This window comes from Ixodes scapularis, unplaced genomic scaffold (assembly GCF_016920785.2).
Source record: "Ixodes scapularis isolate PalLabHiFi unplaced genomic scaffold, ASM1692078v2 ptg001946l_1___fragment_2___debris__unscaffolded, whole genome shotgun sequence".
In the NCBI taxonomy this organism is placed as follows: domain Eukaryota; kingdom Metazoa; phylum Arthropoda; class Arachnida; order Ixodida; family Ixodidae; genus Ixodes; species Ixodes scapularis.
In genome coordinates this window covers 21812-40499 of record NW_024610213.1, presented here as the reverse complement: position 1 = coordinate 40499, position 18688 = coordinate 21812, and the positions used below count along the sequence as shown (strand labels likewise).

At 45.8% G+C, this 18688-nt stretch overlaps 1 long non-coding RNA gene across 1 annotated transcript in view; it reads right to left on the bottom strand.

Annotated features, from left to right (window-relative positions):
• The window catches only part of LOC121834628, an 87676-nt gene extending 70829 nt beyond the window's left edge, over positions 1–16847 (bottom strand). Inside the window, exons 1-2 of the long non-coding RNA XR_006077291.1 lie at positions 16407–16847; positions 12409–12497 (exon numbers count right to left, since the gene is read on the bottom strand). This is a non-coding gene — a long non-coding RNA (uncharacterized LOC121834628). The remainder of the gene's footprint in view (positions 1–12408; positions 12498–16406) is intronic.
• Positions 16848–18688: the final 1841 nt, after the last annotated feature.

Below are 18688 nucleotides of genomic sequence, written 5' to 3'. Positions count from 1 at the left end.
ATATGTTATTCTCCATTGTGTGGAAAGAACGGAATGTCAAAAGGTTTTCCGAGAAAAATTTTATTTCTCGAGAAAACAAAAAAAAAACTATATCAAGGCGGCATACCCGTTTTGGCGTTTTGTCATTTCTTCCAGGTTTTACGGCACATAAAAAAAAAAATTGGCACAAATAGTACTCTATATATGCAATACATAAAAAAAATTTCAACAATTCAGTCATATATATATTGCTGGTAAAGAATACACAAACATGGCTACTTTGTCGTTTTACCTTGTTTTTGATTTGTTATCTCGCAGAGTTCTTAAGATCTATCGTTTATTTCTTTTTCACAGGTTCTTTACATAGTGGTCTATCGTCTCTATATAATGTGTCGCTCTGACTTAAACAGACAAATATTTACAATGATCTAAACATCGCTGAAAATGACAAGTCCCGCAACTTCAACGTACAAAAAAAACAACCTAACCTCGATTTTTTTTCCAAATTTTAGTGAATCATTCTGCACTATATCGCCCTGTGTTACCATTAAAACATGTTGCATCATTTTGTGTCGGTCAGAAATACAGCACTTCGAAATGCAGAAATTTGGCTACTTTGACATTTCTAATTAATATTGGTTCGCTGTGTTTAAGATATGTTTAATATCTGTCTTGAATGAGTTGCTATGTTTTTATTCCAAATGCCACATTCTCGCAAGCAGATCAATTGCAGTCATTGAAATGAGACAGACATCTGGGGCATTTATAAAGCGAGTCACCTCACCATGGCCATTGCTAGCCTGGCGGCATGCATGCCAGTTGACAATGTCACCAAATACTTTACCAGCAAAAATACATTTGTCTCCCTTCATTTATGCCAGCGCACCCACAGTTTGGCACTTTGTGTACGCTGCTGCTCTCCTAGTGGTGTAGTCACCACGCATCTGAGAAAATGCATAAGGATCACACCGTTCACGCTGTAGAACACTCATGCCGCGCCAAGGAAGAGGTCTGCTGTGTGCACACCAAGAAGAGCCGAGACAGTAGAGACAGCTGCCTCGACTTGTGCTCCAGATGTCCGCAAACATAGATGACAACAGTCATCTATTGTTGCTATCAATCGTCCCAATAGACCGATCGCACTAAAAGCCCTGTCACACTGAGGCAGCAGTTGGAAAACTCTATCTGGCAACACGAGTAAATCATAATGCTGGAAACATTATCACATCGCGGCAACAAAAACGGTCGGGCAATATGGTGCTGCTGCCCGGCAACCGTGTTTGCCGATATGTTGTCCGACCACCCTGTAACACTCTTAGAAAGAAGGGTCAGTATAGTCCTCCCTAAATGGAGGAACGCTCTTGACATATATGTTCCTTCAGAAAGGGAGAAACTTTCGTCCCTAATGCAGGGGAGCAAAAGTTCCTCCGTAGCCTGCATCTCGTTATGGCGGCCACGAACCGAGAAAATCGAGCTCAGTAAGGCTCAACGATAACACTAAATCTATTGTACGGAGCGAGAGGAGCAGCAACTAAAAACGTAACACGAGCTGTTCGCGAACTGTATTTATTTCAGAAGCCGGCTTCCCCCTGCAGGTAAAGAAACTTACGTTTCGAAAGCATGCAGTCACTCAGTCTTCTCATCGTCAACACTGCGATGTTAAACGGAGACAACCGGCACCCAGTTCGCGTACCTTTGCTATTCCTCGAGCGACAATTCCTTCGTCAACCGTTGCGCCAACCAAACATCACGGAGGAGTGGTAAACCATTCACCCGCAAAACCAAAAGCCGCTCTCAAAAAAAAACAAGCAAACAAATCCGAGGCAGCCTCTTGGCTCATTTCAGCACGGTAACACGAAATTATGGCCTAGCCGCGTAAAGTAAAAGGAGGTTAAATCACTTGCCACCAGATGGCAGGGTCAAGCAGAATAGTCGCAAGTAGCTAGGCTAGGTGGCGCTATGTACCGCTAAATTCATGCTTTACAGAAAAAAATTTTTTTTTTCACGCCATCATTGCATTTTGGGAACCTCTATCATACACACATGCAGACACATTATGCATACTACAAGCATCAGCTGAACATACATACACATACATGGCACATACAAACATCAATACAAAGGCACACTAACCCGAACACTACACCAAAAGAAATAGTCAGAGTGCAGGCGAGCTGGTGTAAGTTGAACATGATTGTAAACCTGAGACTGGAGCAGAAAAGAGAACACAACACAGGGTAGAAAAAGAGGAGGCAACGTCTCAAACTCAGCTGCAAAGTTTATTTCGTACACAAAAAAAAACAAAAAAAAAACATGACAAGAGGACGATGACATTTGGGTAAACATTCTCTTATCTCCCTTGACCTCGGCTGTGAGACACTCACACAAAAGGTCACATTCTAGCATAACCACCGCCACCCGGCGAACACAGGTGAATCACTACTGAACACAAAGAAAGGGTTTGACCTTCAAGGATGCGTTTCCTCTAAACACTCACTTAGTCCAAAGAAACAACACTGCTAACAGCCGGAACTGGGACCATCTCCATAACTGAGAGCGACATTGCCCTCCTACCACGAACCACAAATGTCTAAACACTGCGACTTTCTCGAACAAGTCCAAGGATACACATAAACAACGCTAGTACTACAAAAAAGAAATTACAAGCGAAGAAATTGTTTACATTCGTTCCCAAACTGCAATGACGCCTGACTTATACAGTTGCCTGACGTTTTTATACGAATCGTTCCTTGAACTACACGTCTCATATAATTACGTTCCTTGTGAATTACTTCCGTTTAAGACCAGTTGGCTTTACAATTATTACACTCTAGTAATTCACAAAGAACGTAATGATATGAAACGTGTAGTTCAAGAAACGATTCGTATAAAAACGTCTGGCAACTGTACAAGTCAGCGGTCATTGCAGTTTGGGAACGAAAGCAAACTATTTCTACGCTTGTAAAAATTTTTTCTTCTTTTTTTTTAGTAATAGCGTTGTTTTTATGTGTATCCTTGGACTTGTTCTGGAAAGTCGCAGTGTTTAGGCATTTGTGGTTCGTGGTAGGAGGGCAATCTCGTTCTCAGTTTTGGAGATGGTCCCAGTTCCGCGTGTTAGCAGTGTCTAGTATTGTTTCTTTGGACTAAGTTAGAGGAAACGCATCTTTGAAGGTCAAACCCTTTCTTTGTGTTCTGTAGTGATGCACCTACGTTCGCCAGGTGGCGGTGGTTATGCTAGAATGTGACCCTTTGTGTGAGTGTCTCACAGCTGAGGTCAAGGGAAATAAGTAAAGGTTTACCCAAATTTCATCGTCCTCTTGTCATGTTTTTTTTTCTTTTTTTGTAGAGAAGGCGTTGGAGATGTGGTATGTAAGGCATGTACGAAATAAACTTTGCATCTGAGTTTGAGACGTTGCCTCCTCCTTTTCTACCTCCTGATGTGTTCTCTTTTCTGCCCCAATCTCAGGTTTACATTCATGTTCAACACTACACCCATTCTCTGCGGTTCCGTCTTTTATACTGGTCGTTTTGAACGTATGGAATTTCTCGGTGACGCTCTAAGACTAAAAAAAATATTCCCAGCATGTTGATTTTTTTTCAGCAATGTCATATATCTGAGAGTATTTATAATGGCTCAGGGGATGAATCTCTTATTAAAACGGAAACGCTCGATCATGCCGCAATTATTTGAAAGCCAATAAATTCAGCCGCTCCGATGCGGTTCCAAGCCTTGAGTTTGTCTCCCCGCACGGCACTTCGTGGCCAGTATTTCTATTGTAATATTTGTTTTTTTCTATTTGTGCTGTTCGCGAAAAGCTGCAATTGCCATCTCGAATTAGTCTCTGTAGAGCCGATATTCACTCAGCTGGAAGTGATGCTTCGCGGGCAGAGAAATCGCTTTTCGATCAACTTGAATGCAGTCAAAGCTGTGACTTGCGGCAGGTGTTAGGTGTACCGAGCTACGCCGTGGCGAGCTCGAAAACTTCCTGCACTCATCCCAGCGCGCCACTTGGAGGGCAGTTTCTCCAGGAACCGTATAGTATATTTAAACAAGAAAATAAAAGATAGCTTTTTTTTCGATTTTAAATGTTTTTTTTTTAATGCTGAAATTCCACCGTAAATAGACATACTTTCCGTCATAATTTAGTACTGTTCAGTCTTTTCCGCAGAGCGCAATCGCTCACGGGGACCGACAGTCACACTGGCAACTGTACGATGGGAGCTTACCGTTCAGACCAGCGTTTCAACCTGACTATCCGCATGTCGATCAACTGCATCTTATTCCTCAAGTGGTCTTAAACTCTTTAATGTAAAGCGGAATGTCAACCTGCGACACCCCGTCCCCTCCGATCACGGCCCGACCAGCGGTATCAATGCCCGATAGTTTACGTCATCTCATCTTGTTGTTACACTACTGATACGCGAACACACGGTCACATCGGCCATAATTTTAGTCTTCTGTTCACTACGCACAACACTGCCATCACGATGTTGCTGCTATGTTGCTGACACGCAGAAATACGAAACCACGTTGAACGCCGGTTGGCACTCAGCACGGGAAAACAGAACCGAACTCAGCACGGAAGGCACCCAGGCAGCCGGCGGAAAACCTACCTGCCTTAAACGCAGTTCCTGCGATTTTCATAACGTCGAATACGACGACACAGTTCCGCGTGGTTCCGCTACCGTAGTTCCGCATGGGTCCTGCCCGACGAGGTAGAGGGGCTTAGAGCGATAAACCAGGGTTCCGGTCTGCAGTCGAAAGTGACCCCCATAAGGCGGCTGCCATTGTACGCAAATTTGACCACTCGTCACATGACCAAACCAAATACGTGACGTCACAGGAAAGATGGCAGCGCCCATTCAGCGGCTGGCCTCAGCTGGGCCGGAGCTTGTCGGATGCTTTGTTGGTTGTCGTTCGTCTTGGCGAGTTGATTTCAGACGCGAAAGCCGTCATATGAGGCCGGTCTAAAGCGACTTCAGAGTTCAGCGTGGTGTCTGACGTAGGTATAGCGTGAAAATACGGAGTAACGGTGTGCATTTCGCTGGTGACCGACGGGGATATTGCCACGGAAGAGACAATCTTCTTTAAGTTGCTCGGATCTCGGATTGATTGGGATACCGCTAGGACAAATAAATTAAGGTGACGTTTCTGTGCTCTCGTTGACCATCGGAATCTTTGAGGTCTTCAGTGAAGCGTGTGCAATATATTTGGATACAGAGTTTAGCGACGGAAATTGCGTGAGTCGTGCTTGGCAGTGTGCAATCGTGGTGCAGCTTCGTTCAAATGACCGAAGGCTCATTTTGGTTATGCGGCACACCGTAGAGCTTCCTTGAAGCTGGTAGTTCCCGTGCCGTGCTTAATGGTGCGGTGCTGCTTCCCAAATTGTTCCGGCGTAGGCGTGAACTTTCACGGAGCACAGGTGTGCGGCGCACCGAAGAGCTGCCTTCAAGCTGGTAGTTCCTATGCCATGCTTCAGGTGATGCTGTGCTGCTCCCCAGTGAACCTTATGTAGAAACATTGGTTCGAGAGTAAATGTTTCCACTACCCTCTCTCTCTTCCTTCTGGCCGAGCAGAGAGGAAAGATGGTTTCATTCTGTCGACTTCAGGGCGGAAGATTACACATGATGGGGACAAAGGCGAGTTTGGGGGAGCCGTATTTAGGTCACAGCACCTCAATGGGTGAGGAGGATGTAGCTGACATTTTGGGTGTGGAACGGGTGGGAGAGGCCTTGCGCGTGTTTTTTTTTTTTTTTTGTCGCCACTTATCCTCGAACTCAGTCGCGTGTCTAGATGGCAGCACATATTCGCCAAGAGGTCAATTGTTCTGGCGTAGACGTGCACTTTCACAGAGCACAGGTGTTGCAGTTAGTATTGATTCCGCTGGTCTGTCGCACGATTTGTCGACACAAAAGTTTCATCAACACTCGTTACGCGAATTGCAAGCCGTATGGACATTTCATTGCGCGTGTTACCTACCGAGTCCGCTAGTTCACACCTCTTTGTGACGACAGTCTGCAGCGGCTCATTACCAGAAAAGTGGTCCCATATCCATTTCAGTTCAGTTCGCCCACGGCAGTCGCCGAACCCCGAGGAATAGGCTTTATTCGGACAGAATGTTACTAAAGCAATGCAGCTTCTTTAGTGGTCAGGGTAGTCTCTCTTCTCTCAGTTTTGTAATATTGTCACGGATGCTTGCTCCAGTCCTATCTTCTACCACTATTTACTATTCTGGAAAGTTCCAGGCCATGCTTAGCTGTCATCGTATGTTCTGGTGGAGGTGCTGGGTACTTTACCCATAGCCTTTGACTCTGTGTGCACCTTGGCGGCTCCTCAGCTCAGTTGCCCGATAACGGGACACGGGTGGCGGACTATCTTGCGTCTTAAACCCCCGGCGAGCCGTAAACCAAGCCCTATTCCGAGCCTAGCAGAAAGACCGCAAGACGAGCAAGAACCAGAAAGACGACCCTCATAAATAGACCACGAATAACCTGAAATTCGAGTCGGTCGCTGCTACCAGCAGGAACCACCGGAATTCAGACTTTTGCAAGAAAAAGCGAAGCTGACTAAGCAAATAATGACAGACCTGTTAGCTGTCAACCGCATCCACTCACACCATTGTTTGTACGCCCGTCGCACCTCACACTCCGACGCCCTTTCACGCATGGTATATGAAGACGTCGAGGGCGGGATTGAACAAAACGACCGAGTAGCCCGCCACAGTGGGTGGACAGACAACCGGCTCCTGGAGAACCTATATTGCTCGTGGAAGAAACTGTCAGGCACTGGTTTGAGAGCCACAAATCCTCCTCAACCTCATGGGAAGTTTGCAAGATCGAGCTGAAGTGCACATTCATCAGCCAACACTGACGAGAGAGAGCCGAATGGTGATTCTGTCCAGGACATGGCCCTAACAAGAGCGTCGCTGCCTTCGTGTAGGATGTTATGCGCTTGATCCAGCACCCACGCCAACCCTGGCGCTACATAAGACGAGAAGCTAGAATTCCATGCCCCTCATGTGAGGGACAGCACCTTCGGCAGCCTTGTCTGCAACCCCACGTCAACAGTCGAAGGGTTCATATCACCGAGGCTTCCAACATTGAATGCACACTGCAGGCCCGAGCCTGTCACTATCAACAACTCCCTAGCGTCTCGACACTCAAGTGATCCAGCAGCAACTTCGACGCCAGACTCTCAGGCATCAAACCTAAGTTGGACTCCACACGTTAGCAATATAATCGGAAAAGCTAACAAAAGATTAGGGTACATCAGGCGCACTCTTAAACTCGCTTCCCCAGAAACAAAACTCACAGCATACAAGATGCTAATAAGGCCTTTATTAGAATATGCATGTGAAGTCTGGGACCCGCATGTTAAATATCTTATATCAAATCTGGAGCAGGTTCAACGGCGTGCGTTACGTTTTGTTTTTTCTAGCTATAGACGGCTGGACACTGTGTCACCTCTTTATAAAAGGGCAAATCTACCCCTCCTTCAGGTGCGGAGGAAGCAGAAGCGGCTTAACCTTTTTTATAACATAATGAATAACTTGGTTCTAGTAAATAAGCAACAGTATATTAAGGAGAGCATGTCGCGTATAACCCGCAGCAAGCATGCTCGGTATGTGGAAGAGCGGAAGTTTTCTAAGGACTGTTTTAGGTATTCGTTCTTCTTACAGACAGCGCGAGAATGGAACAAGCTACCCGCACATGTTGTTACCGCTGAAACTCGAGAAGAGTTTAGTTCCCTTATTTCAGAGATTTCTGACAGCAGTACCTAGAGTTGTCATTTCATCATTGTGTTAAATTCGTGTTATTAATCTGTGCATTTTGAGCGTGTGTATTTTTTTTTTTGGTGTTGTAAAAAATCCATTCTTATCTTGGTCCTGTGTAGGACCGATAGTATTTCAAATAAATAAATAAATAAATCCGCGACATCATCCACAACGGTGTCCGGGAGGAGATAAGGAAGCTAGTTCCTGCCATCAGTTTCCCGGCTTTTATTTTGTTGCCGAGATTGTTTCGGTAGAAGTTCGACAGGCATTTCAGCTGGATACTTTTACGAGCGAAGCCGCATCTGACGAACCGAGGGCGACTCACGCCACAAAGTCACAACGACCACCACCGGCTACCTGTTACTATTCAATGCCAATTCAACAAGACACCCCAACGTCGAAGCATTCCAGACATCGGGGAGAAGCAGTGTAGGTCCGCGCTGAACAAAGTACACCAAGGAAAACGGAGAATCTGCGAATCGCCGACCGAAAACCATTCTGCTACCACTGCGAGAGGCTGACCATGTCTACTGGAGGTGCCCATACAAATGAATTGGCCTACAAGGGTTCGTGCCGAACGACCCTCGACCACGTTTCGACGAGCGACCGCGAAAGACTCAGGATTATCGGAGGTCTTTGTCCCTGGTGCCCAGATTACCCCGAAGCTCGTGATCCACTTCATCTGGACGGGAGGTAAGCACGACAAAACAGGTGAGCGGCAATGCAGGGACAGTTGATCTGGTGTCGGTTGTCGTCCAAGGACAATACCTAATAATTTGCTGACACTAATTATCTGTGTCTACGCCACGAAGAACACAATTTCCAATTTTGAGTAAGAATGCAGCTGAGCGCCTTGAAGAAATAGAATGGTTGGTTCCCCTCAAAAGTGGACTGCAAGCATCACTAGACTTCACTTTGCCACACGAGACTTACACAAGTTGCAGTGGTCGCGGGATGCAGAATAAACCACCATTACGAAATGGAAGTAAAATGGAGCAAAGAAACACTGTCACCTCTTGCCAGCCATCAAGTAAACACTACACAAAAAGGCACAGCCACGTAAGCACTACATGCCCGAGCTTGCTGCATTGACGCAGAGAACTCCCAGGAAAATTGACGGATTAGAAGCCAGCTCTGCAGCTTCAGTGCCCCAAATGTCAGTGGCCGCGCATGACGTATGATTAAAGACGACAACCGTCGGTCAAGGTTGCTACTCGACCGAACTGAACACAGACGTGCCAGGAACGTCATCCGACAACAAGGTCCAAAGACTGAACGCCTGACAGGAGACTGTCGCAGAAAGAACTCGTTATGGAACCATTTACTAAGAATCAATAATTTTGTAATCAAGTGGAAATAAACATATTTGATACCCTAACCAGATAAACAAATTTTCGCTTGCCTTTACGCCATGAGAGTCTATACACCAAGAATTGTGTTCACTGCACGCGCAGGTCCTTTTGAGGACACTCGCTTCTCTGACCCTTCATGGGACATACCAGACTGGCAGATTTGTTGCATAGGGCTGCACTCGTTCCACCTCTCCTGAACACGTGGTGCATCCGAAAACCAACTAGAGTGATGTGAAAATGGTATTTATTAATTTATTCCCTCCAGGGACCTTCGTAAGCATTGTAGAGATGATATTTAAAACTACACATATGATAATAACATTAAAGCACACTGCTGTAACTTGTTAATTGCAAAGACAAACACACCTCTGAGCATATACTTTGATGCATGTGTTAATGCATTGGTATATAGCAGGACACTTCCTACGCTTATGACACAATAGACCCTTTGCAGAACCCTATCAAGCAACACAACTGTCACCATTTGTTTTTGCGTAAAGCACACGAACGTAATCCCCAGTTCACGTCGAATGCTAATGCAGCGTTAGGCGCTGAGCCGAGTTCACAGTGGAGGCAGACATAACATTCTTGTCGAACAAATGCCCAAAGTATGAAAGCCTGGGTTAATTAGAGTAGTAGCTACTGTAATTCGTTTCATCACAACTTGCAAACGGCAAAGGTGAGGCACATGACAACATATCATCACAGTGCACATCTGCACAGATTTGTCATACACCTTCGCTCCGCCTCTCTGATTGGCTCGAGGGGGCTGTGGCGGTTGCCCGTTCCCAAGTTACAATGATACAAAGTATAGGCAGCCCACAGTTTTCAACAAAGTCTATTGAAGAGACCGAAAGGAATGGTCAACATTTTTCAACAAGACTGCTCTCCAGGCAAGGGATGAACACAAATGTGAATCATCTCATCTAGGTAATTAGAACAAGTATATAAATGACCGACTAATGCAATACACTCTTGATGAAAAAAGTATTGCTGCAATAAATCCGACGAAAGAGAAGAAGGTGCAGTTAATCTATGCATACACCAAAACAGCTGTTCCTATAGCTAGTCGAATAGCTTTGAAGCAGGTGCCTGGAACGACTTATTCTGCCCACACTCAATAAAACGACATCCTCGTAGTGGAAAACAAGTGTGCACTTCGCACTCAGAAAAAAAAAAAGGAAGAAAAGCGATCGAATGTAGAATCGTCGATCAGCACAAAAGGTTAGACATCGCAGGAGCTTCCTCGCTAAAAGTTGCTAGATTGTTCGGTGACGCAGGGCTGAAACAACTTCCCCTAGGGTCTAACGGGACGTATACCTTTCGCTTCGATTCTCAGACATTCCAAGGTTTAAACGAAGCCAGAAAAATGCGAATATTTTATGCCCGAAGTTATATCGTAAAATTGTTGATAAGTGCAAAACGTAAAGGTCGCAGGAGCTTCCTCGCTAAAAGGTGCTGTGATTATCCAGTTACCTAGGGCTGAAACTAATTCCCCTAGGCCCTACATCCGACGCATACATTTCGCGTCGATTCTCAGACATTCCAACGTTCAAACAAACCTAAGAGAATGCGAAAATTTTATGTCAAAAGCACTCAAAGTTCTATCGATCCGCGAACAGATCCTGAATCTGAGCACCGGTATGGCGATACGGCTGATGCTGTCTCACAGGTATTAATATCCAGATGATCCAGAGCGATCATGCCCAAAAATAGTATAAAGTCTCATTCATTCATATTTGCATAATATACCTGCGTCAGCGAACACGAAAAATCCCGCAGTCGTCGGAAAGCAGCTGCACATCACGGTTACCGCGCACCAAACAAACTCGCATCCGCCAGCTCTGGGCGCTGCCATCTTACCTGTGACGTCACGGCTCTTGGGAGGTCACGTGACGAGTGGTCACATTTGCGTAAAACATGGCGGCGACCAGGGGGGTGCCACTTCCGAACTTCCAGGTTATCACTCTAAGCCCCTTTACCTCGTTGGTCCCGCCCAAGGAGGATAGAAGGGTCCCGCCCACTGATCTCTATTTTAGTAGGCTGGATCGCGGATCGGGAGCCCGTCGGTGTCGCCACCGACGGCCATTGCTTGACACCAGGCAATAGACGCAAGTCCATGGTAGACACGCATAAAAGTAAGAATATTGAAGCATTTACGCTGTGCTCGGAGGCGATTATTTTATGGTGCGCTGCGATCATCATGTCGGGTGTTTGGAGATCGAATCGGTGTTTGTCAAACGTTCGGTCGCCGAATAAAAAAATCAAACGTACCGGAGCACCTACGGCTGTGCTGGCAAGCTTGCTCTCGTAGTGGAGTAAACAGAGGAACTTGTCGTCAATGAGACCGTCCTCGGGGAAGCCCAGAAGTTGATGAATGACAAAGACGTTCCATCTCGACAGCGGCTTTCCGGGAGTGAGCGAATTCCGCGTAGCAAAGCCTTCAAGCTTGTCGTCTGCAAAACCCAACTCAACAAAACCGCCACCGACTCCACTGTAACTCTACGTAACTCTCGCCTCATTGAGCTGCACTGCTGCGGAGTGACTCTCGACCACAAAATATTTATATATAAGAACTGCGAAGACTGTCAGTTTTAATCTTTCTACGCAAGCTATTTGACGGGCTTATCGGAAAGCATCCAAAAAGTTCCAGTGCCGACAAGAACTTAGAAACGGGGAAAAACGGCACTTTTTCACGTTCTTCCCATAGAGTCTCATGCATTGGCTGGAGTCAATCAATGGCCACCGGTGGCGACACTCAGCCCCAGCTGCCGAGGCAGCGGTCCGCTATCCAGCCTACTACAATAGAGATCAGTGGTCCCGCCGCAATCCAGAGAGGGCCATCTTACCCAGTGTACGTAGCGCTGCTGGCACTGCTCCGGAACTTCGCTGTTTCTAGCTGCTTCGTTTGCGCGTTTGATAAAATTAGTGGTAAAAACGTCAATTCAACCGAAATGTTCTGCACATTTGGACTAGAAGACGGAATTACAGGCGGCCTTCGCTGCCGCTGAAGCTCAATCAACTCAATAACAATTATTTAAGAACGTGCGCAACGTGCGCGACGTGCTCGAAAAACGAAACCGAAAGAAGATGAGTCGGGAGGGCGAAAGCTTTCTCCCGTCTGCCTGGAGAAGGAGGAAAACGTCTCGTTCCTCTCTTCTCCTCGCGTCTGCTTGGAGGCGCGTCAGTAGAAGGGAGGAAGATGCGCCGTTGCTACCTTTTTCCTCCATTTTTTCTTAGAGTGCACACCGCGCTGACGGCGGAGACAACACGGGGAACACTTCGCCATCTTGATTGTTTACCTTCGCTCTTGTGAGGCGCGGCGGTGCTGGAATTGTGACTGGATCGTTCGAAAGGCCAGAAATTACCACGGGACGACATCAACCAGCGACTGCGATTAGAAAGCATGACACGGGAAGCATTATCCACCTTTTATTTAATAAAATGTTCTTCATTCGCTGACAATACAGATAGCCCAAATCGAGGAAAGTGAGATCGCTGATGTATGTTCAAGATTTACGCCACGATATGAAGCGTTGCTGTCTGGTTCTTTCTTTCATGCAATATCTCTTTCCACTGTAAAATTGAGCTGACACCGGCAGCACCCCCAATCGTTTTTTGTAGCGAGCTGTTGAGCTGAACTGACAGTGCTTAAAAACTCCGAACCCCACACGATTGGCCTTCATAACAATCGGTGTAAGAAATATTTTTCAATGCTGTCTATTTGCCGACTGCCTGCTATGTGATCACTTCATTCCCCAATATGTCTTGGGTATTTTTAAAACAAATGTGGTGTACGGTAGCAGCTGTTTCCACGTTCCAAGCATCAACAATCATTCTCAGATTGGTCATTTTAATGCTTCGATTTTTTAATCTTTGCTTTCCTGGATTATTTTTATTATACTTTATCAGCAGGTGAGGAGGCATGCCATTTTATTTCTCTAGCAGTAATGCGAGTTGGTCACTAGGCAGTTCTAATTTCAACACCAGTCCGAACGTTCACCACCGTGGCTGTGACCATTTCGACAATCGCTTTCCTTAAATATTACACAGTAAAAACATTCATAAAATTATTGTAGCTGCACACCAGCTATTGTAAAACAATGTTTTCCAAATCTTTATTTGAGTAAGATGTTATTGATAGGGAACTGGCTCTGCCATCGAAGTTATTTTCACACAATGCGCCGCAAGACAAGGACAGAGTAAGTGAGACAATACGAAGCGCTAATTTCAACTGAATGTTTATTGAAAACACACTATTTATATATCCAATTGAGCTTCTCAAGTAAGAATTCAAATTCTTTGTATGTCAGATGCACTAATGCACTTGTCATCCCCATGCATTCTAATGTTAAATGTTTTGCCCGCCCGACTTGCATCTCAGATGCCGTCGACGTCCTCTGAGATGCAAGTCCGGCGGGCAAAAGAAGGCACCAAGGACGGGACCAGTGGTTTCATACTTCCAAGAGAACAAGCTCAAGCTCCTGACCGCCGATAAGGAGGGCGGCTTCGTCGTGACCCGTGAGGGCCTCTTCGGGGAGAAGTCGCGGGCTGCTATCCAAAAGAACTTCAGGCAAGTTGAAAATGTGACACTTAAAAAGATCAAGACAGTGGCCAAGCAACTTTGTGAAAGTCTTGAATTTAACAGTCTCGCGAAGAGGGTTCAGGCTTCCAAGAAGCTTAGCCTGGAAGTTTTTTTCGCTGCCAAAAACCATACAGCTAATATTTCTTTTAGGGTGATACCGTCGGAAAGGGACTCATGGCAACGTGAAGTCGGGGGGTTCTTGGGCAAGCAGCTTAAGGGTCTTGATTTAAACGATCCGTGTCATTCGTAATTCAGAGGCGGCCATCCAGTGCTTGTCTGCAGATGTTTTCTACTCGGGCGGGTTCTCCATCGATGTAGAGGACTTGTTTTATTCCATACAGCATGAGGAACTGTTCTCTGTGGTTAGGAAGTGCATACAGTGTAACGACGAGATTGCGTTTAGGAACTCGACTGGGCTTAGTGTGGACTCATTTATAGAACTGCTCACATGTTATCTGGATTCTACCTTTGTGTCTTTTGAAAGTGACTTGCATTTTCAGAAGCATGGGATCTGCATTGGGTCACGAGTCGCCCCCGTACTGTGCGATATTGTTTGGGCGCGATTTGGCCGGGAAGTGCTCAGCAGTCTAAAAGAAAAGGGGGATGTTAAGATACTAAGATACGTGGATGACTTCCTGATGCTGGTACCCCTGCCCACTGTGTTGGATGATAACTTCATTAAAAAAGTGCTGGGAAGTTTTTGTTTAAATTCGCGAGGACTAAAGTTCACTCATGAAACAATGCCGTCAGGAAAGCTGCAATTCCTGGATTTAAGTTTAGATTCTCAAGAGCAGCACATGTGCTGGGACTACAGACCACGCTCAAAGAAAACGGTCCTGCCCTTTAATTCAACACACTCTAAGCTAGTTAAGAGAGGGATCGCTTCCTCCCTTTTGAAGGCATCGTTGGCCAAATCGTGCCAGCACGCCGTGAAAAGTAGTTTTTGCAACCAGGTGGAACACCTAAAATCGTCGGGTTACCCTGATCGCTTTCTTCAAGAGGTGGCTGAAACACTGGTTTCCAAGATGAAAACGAAAGAAGAGGAAGCACAGGAGCCCAGGAGGAGAGTGAGACTCGCTGTTATACCGTATATACACAAGGTCTCATACAACCTAAAAGAAGTGGCTGCACACTTTGATTTGCCGGTTTTTTCGGCCCCGGAAACGCTGTCCAGCCTGTGCCAAAGAATTAACAATAAACAAGACGGAGGTGACCTTTGCAGAAAGAAGCACTCTAGAAAATTCGTGGAATGCGCATCTTCGGTCATATACGAAATTACAATGACATGGGGAAAAGGGTACGTGGGCGAAACGGGCAGATGCGTTAATAAAAGGGCAAGAGAGCACGCGCTATCAGTAAGGAATTCCCCCTCGGGCAATTTAGCTATTCATTGCGACAGATGCCCTTGCGCCCCGGAACTGGAAAAAACGAAAATTCTGGGAAAGCTGAGAAGTAAGTTATCGAGAGAGATGTTCGACTTATTTAACATTAGAATGCAGGGGATGACAAGTGCATTAGTGCCCCGTCAGTGCATCTGACAGACAAAGACTTTGAATTCTTACTTGAGAAGCCCGATTGGGTATATAAATAGTGTGTTTTCAATAAACATTCAGTTGAAAGTAGCGCTTCGTGTTGTCTCACTTACTCTGTCCTTGTCTTGCGGCGCATTGTGCGAAAATAAGTCATGTACCAACTGGCCCATCTGTCACTATTGATCGAAGTGATGTGTGTTGTCATGCTGCCAGCCCGCAATTCGCTCACCCAGCGATCAGGGCAACACACAATGTCCAACGCAAGTTGCTGCTTTTTTTTTTTTTGCCCAAAGGTATCAAACAGAAGCAACATGTTAGTTATTGTCCATATTATCCAGCTGTCTCCGCGATGTGACAGGTTTAATGGACACCATGGGGAGCGAGCAACAAGTTGCCCGACTGTTTGAGAACGTGTTGTGTTGCTGTTGCAATCGTGTTGCCTCAGTGTGACAGGGCCTTAAGCGTTCCACATTTGCGAGACGCTGCCATAACCTTAGTTCAGAGGAAGCAGGCGGCAGTGCACGAGACGGCTCTCGTCGTCTCGTTAAGCGCAAAGCTCCAGCAGGAATCTCTCACATGCAGCATTGTTAACGTTCCTTTAATACATGCAGCAGGGGCAGCTTAACGAAACTGGCTGGTAAGATCCGTCTATTCAAAGGGAAAAATCCTGAGGCTCCTGCGCATCCAGTCTTCGCAACCACGCAAGGCATATTCGTGCCAAAACCATTGAACTTTCATGGAGTGAGATATTTTCATAGTAAATTATTTGACGTCACCATGTTACAACATGGTGGTTTTTAAGACCCATGGGCTGTTGACGCTTTCAGGCAGCTGTTCATGGGTGCCGCCGCAATCTAGCTTCAGTTTTTGTGCCCTCTTGTTTCGTTCGTTTTACTTCATCATTGCCATAGCAGGACAGGCGATTTCCACGATGGATGCTACAGTGTCATTCTCCCCAGCATAGACCTTTAAGGAGACTGGTCAATGCCCGCTTCAGTGGCTCGGCATCTCGGTAAGACGAGAAAAGGTAGGCTACGGCGACTCAATCTGGCGCATGATTAAAGCGTCAATATAATTCTTATCCACTTTTAAAGAATTCTGTTATCATCTGAAAGATGAGGAGTTGAAAAGAGGTATGGACAGGAAAGTCAGAAGAAAGGAGAAGTGATGCGAAGCGACTGACCGAATCGTCCTCGGCGAACTAACACAGGACACCTGTCTCTGCAAAGGTGGGGCTCGGGTGGTGTGTTGCCTAACCCGGGGGGCCCTTGAAGGAAACCTTGGCCGGGATTAGCTCAACTGCCAAGACCCCAATTGAGACCTAGCACTGCCAGGCATGCAGGGGGTCTGAACCCACGCTGGGCTCGGGGCTCATGGTGATTGGTGACGCCCCTCACCAAACGCCTACAAGCGCACAAGTCCCCTGTGGCGACGCAACCCTGTAAAAAAAGCATTCAGTAATGAAGTAGATACTAATCAAGCCAAGCAAGAAAGATACACTTGAACTGAAAAAAATAATAATTAAAGCACAGCTCAGACATATGATGGACGCCCAAGTATGGTTGTGAAGCAACGGTGAGGGTGCAGGCTAGCTGGTGTAAATTGAGCATAGTTGTAAACCCGAGACTGGAGATACGGACAAGGGACAAAACACAGAACGACACGGACGAAGTCTCAAACGCAGCTACAAACTTTATTTCACAGGACAAACATATATGCCACTCGCCACCCTTTGTCCCACCCCCTTTTTCCCTTCCTTTTCCCAAAACTCTACCCCTTCCCTCTTCCTTTTCCCAGGCCCCCGTACATTCCAGTCAAAAACAATTTAGAAGGCACCAACTCAAAGTTGTCGACAGCTCCCGTGTCAACAGCCCCAGTCTCGGGTTTACAACTATGCTCAAGTATGGTTGTCTGTCAGGTTTAATGTATTTGACATACTCTAAGTGAAGTAGAGGAAGTAGGAGTGTCAATGATAGCATTCTAAAAAAAGATTGTACAGTCATCATAGACGAACTCACTGCTACAAAGTAAAATGTGCACAAAATACTGAACGCTGCGCTAAAGTATGCACAGCTTTCTTTACCCTAATGCCTAATAATGTTTGTGTTTAACTTGTCTTTCTAATTAAGTGTGGCACCTTTTTTTAAGCTACAAAGGAAATATACACATGTTAAACCTATTACTTCATTCCAAATCTGGGTCATCTTTCCCCTGCAGTGGCCGGCATGCTTAAAATGAAATCAGGTAGTCTCCGGGTCTCAAGAAAAATAATTTTCAAGGCTAGCGCAGCCTTAGCACAGCATTTTCTTGAGGCTTCCTTAAAAAGACCCACTGAGTTACTTTGGAACAAACCAGTCAGTGAAGAGATTATGGACAAACGGAATCAAGATAGACATTCTATTGAAACGGGCAACCATTTGATATCACCAATTAGCTGAAACCGCAGGCAGTCGTAACTTGTAAACTCTATAGCCTCCACCAAAAACTCTTTTGATTGCATCAGTTGCCAAAGTAAACGGGAAACACATGTACGAGAGAGGCATTGTACAGTCAGAGGCAATTTGACCTGAGACAACGGAGCGAGCGGCCACGGGGAACAATTGCCGTATGCAGCGCAGCATTCGCTTTTTCGCGCTGGGGAAGAGGCTACGGGAGCAGTCCACGTTTCGCTGCCGGGGGAGGTCGGGTCAAAACAAATGAATTTCGCGCTAGAATGGCCTTCTATCATATCAGATAAGCTCTTTTCTGCACAATATGTTCCCTGCGTTTTATCTTTCGTCTTCTCTTTGTAAATTTTGACTGTAGTTCCCCAAGGAATCAAACGCTCTCCTGTTATTTTTAGATCAGAAAAAGTGAGTTAAGATGACTAAGAGTTCATTTATAAGCGTGCACTCATTGTATGGTAGCATGGAAGTTTTCCTAATAATACTGTGAACGGCCAAGGTAAAAAACGACTGCATAAGGATAGTTTTTTCTGTGTCTGAATCTGTGTGCTTGTGCTCGGGAATTTTGCGGCTGCAAGAACAGAAACAGTGTCTTCAGCGCAGTCTTTATTTCCTCATATCACGAAAAGTAATTGATTCGTCTTAAAATCTATTGAAAGAATAATGCAATTCCTAATCATATCTAGCCAGAAGTTATTTCCAGTAAGCTAAAAGAAAAAAAAAATAACGTGGGCATCCGACATTACTAGAACCGTGCACTCCCGCTGAACCGTAAACTGAGATCAAGTTGTAACCATCACGTGCGAAAGAACTGATAGTAATGCCCGACGGCTTTACAAACTCGTGCTAGGATATGAGCGCCAGAGCGGAAGCAAACGGAGATAGCCTTGCCAAGGGAAGAATAAAAGTACTTAAAAAAGTATAAGTCGGCGTATTTTGCTAACCATTTCGAAATGCCACGCCGCATAGCCGGCCCTTCGTAATGTCTCCCTCCCGTCTTAATCCCCCCCCCCCCCCCCCG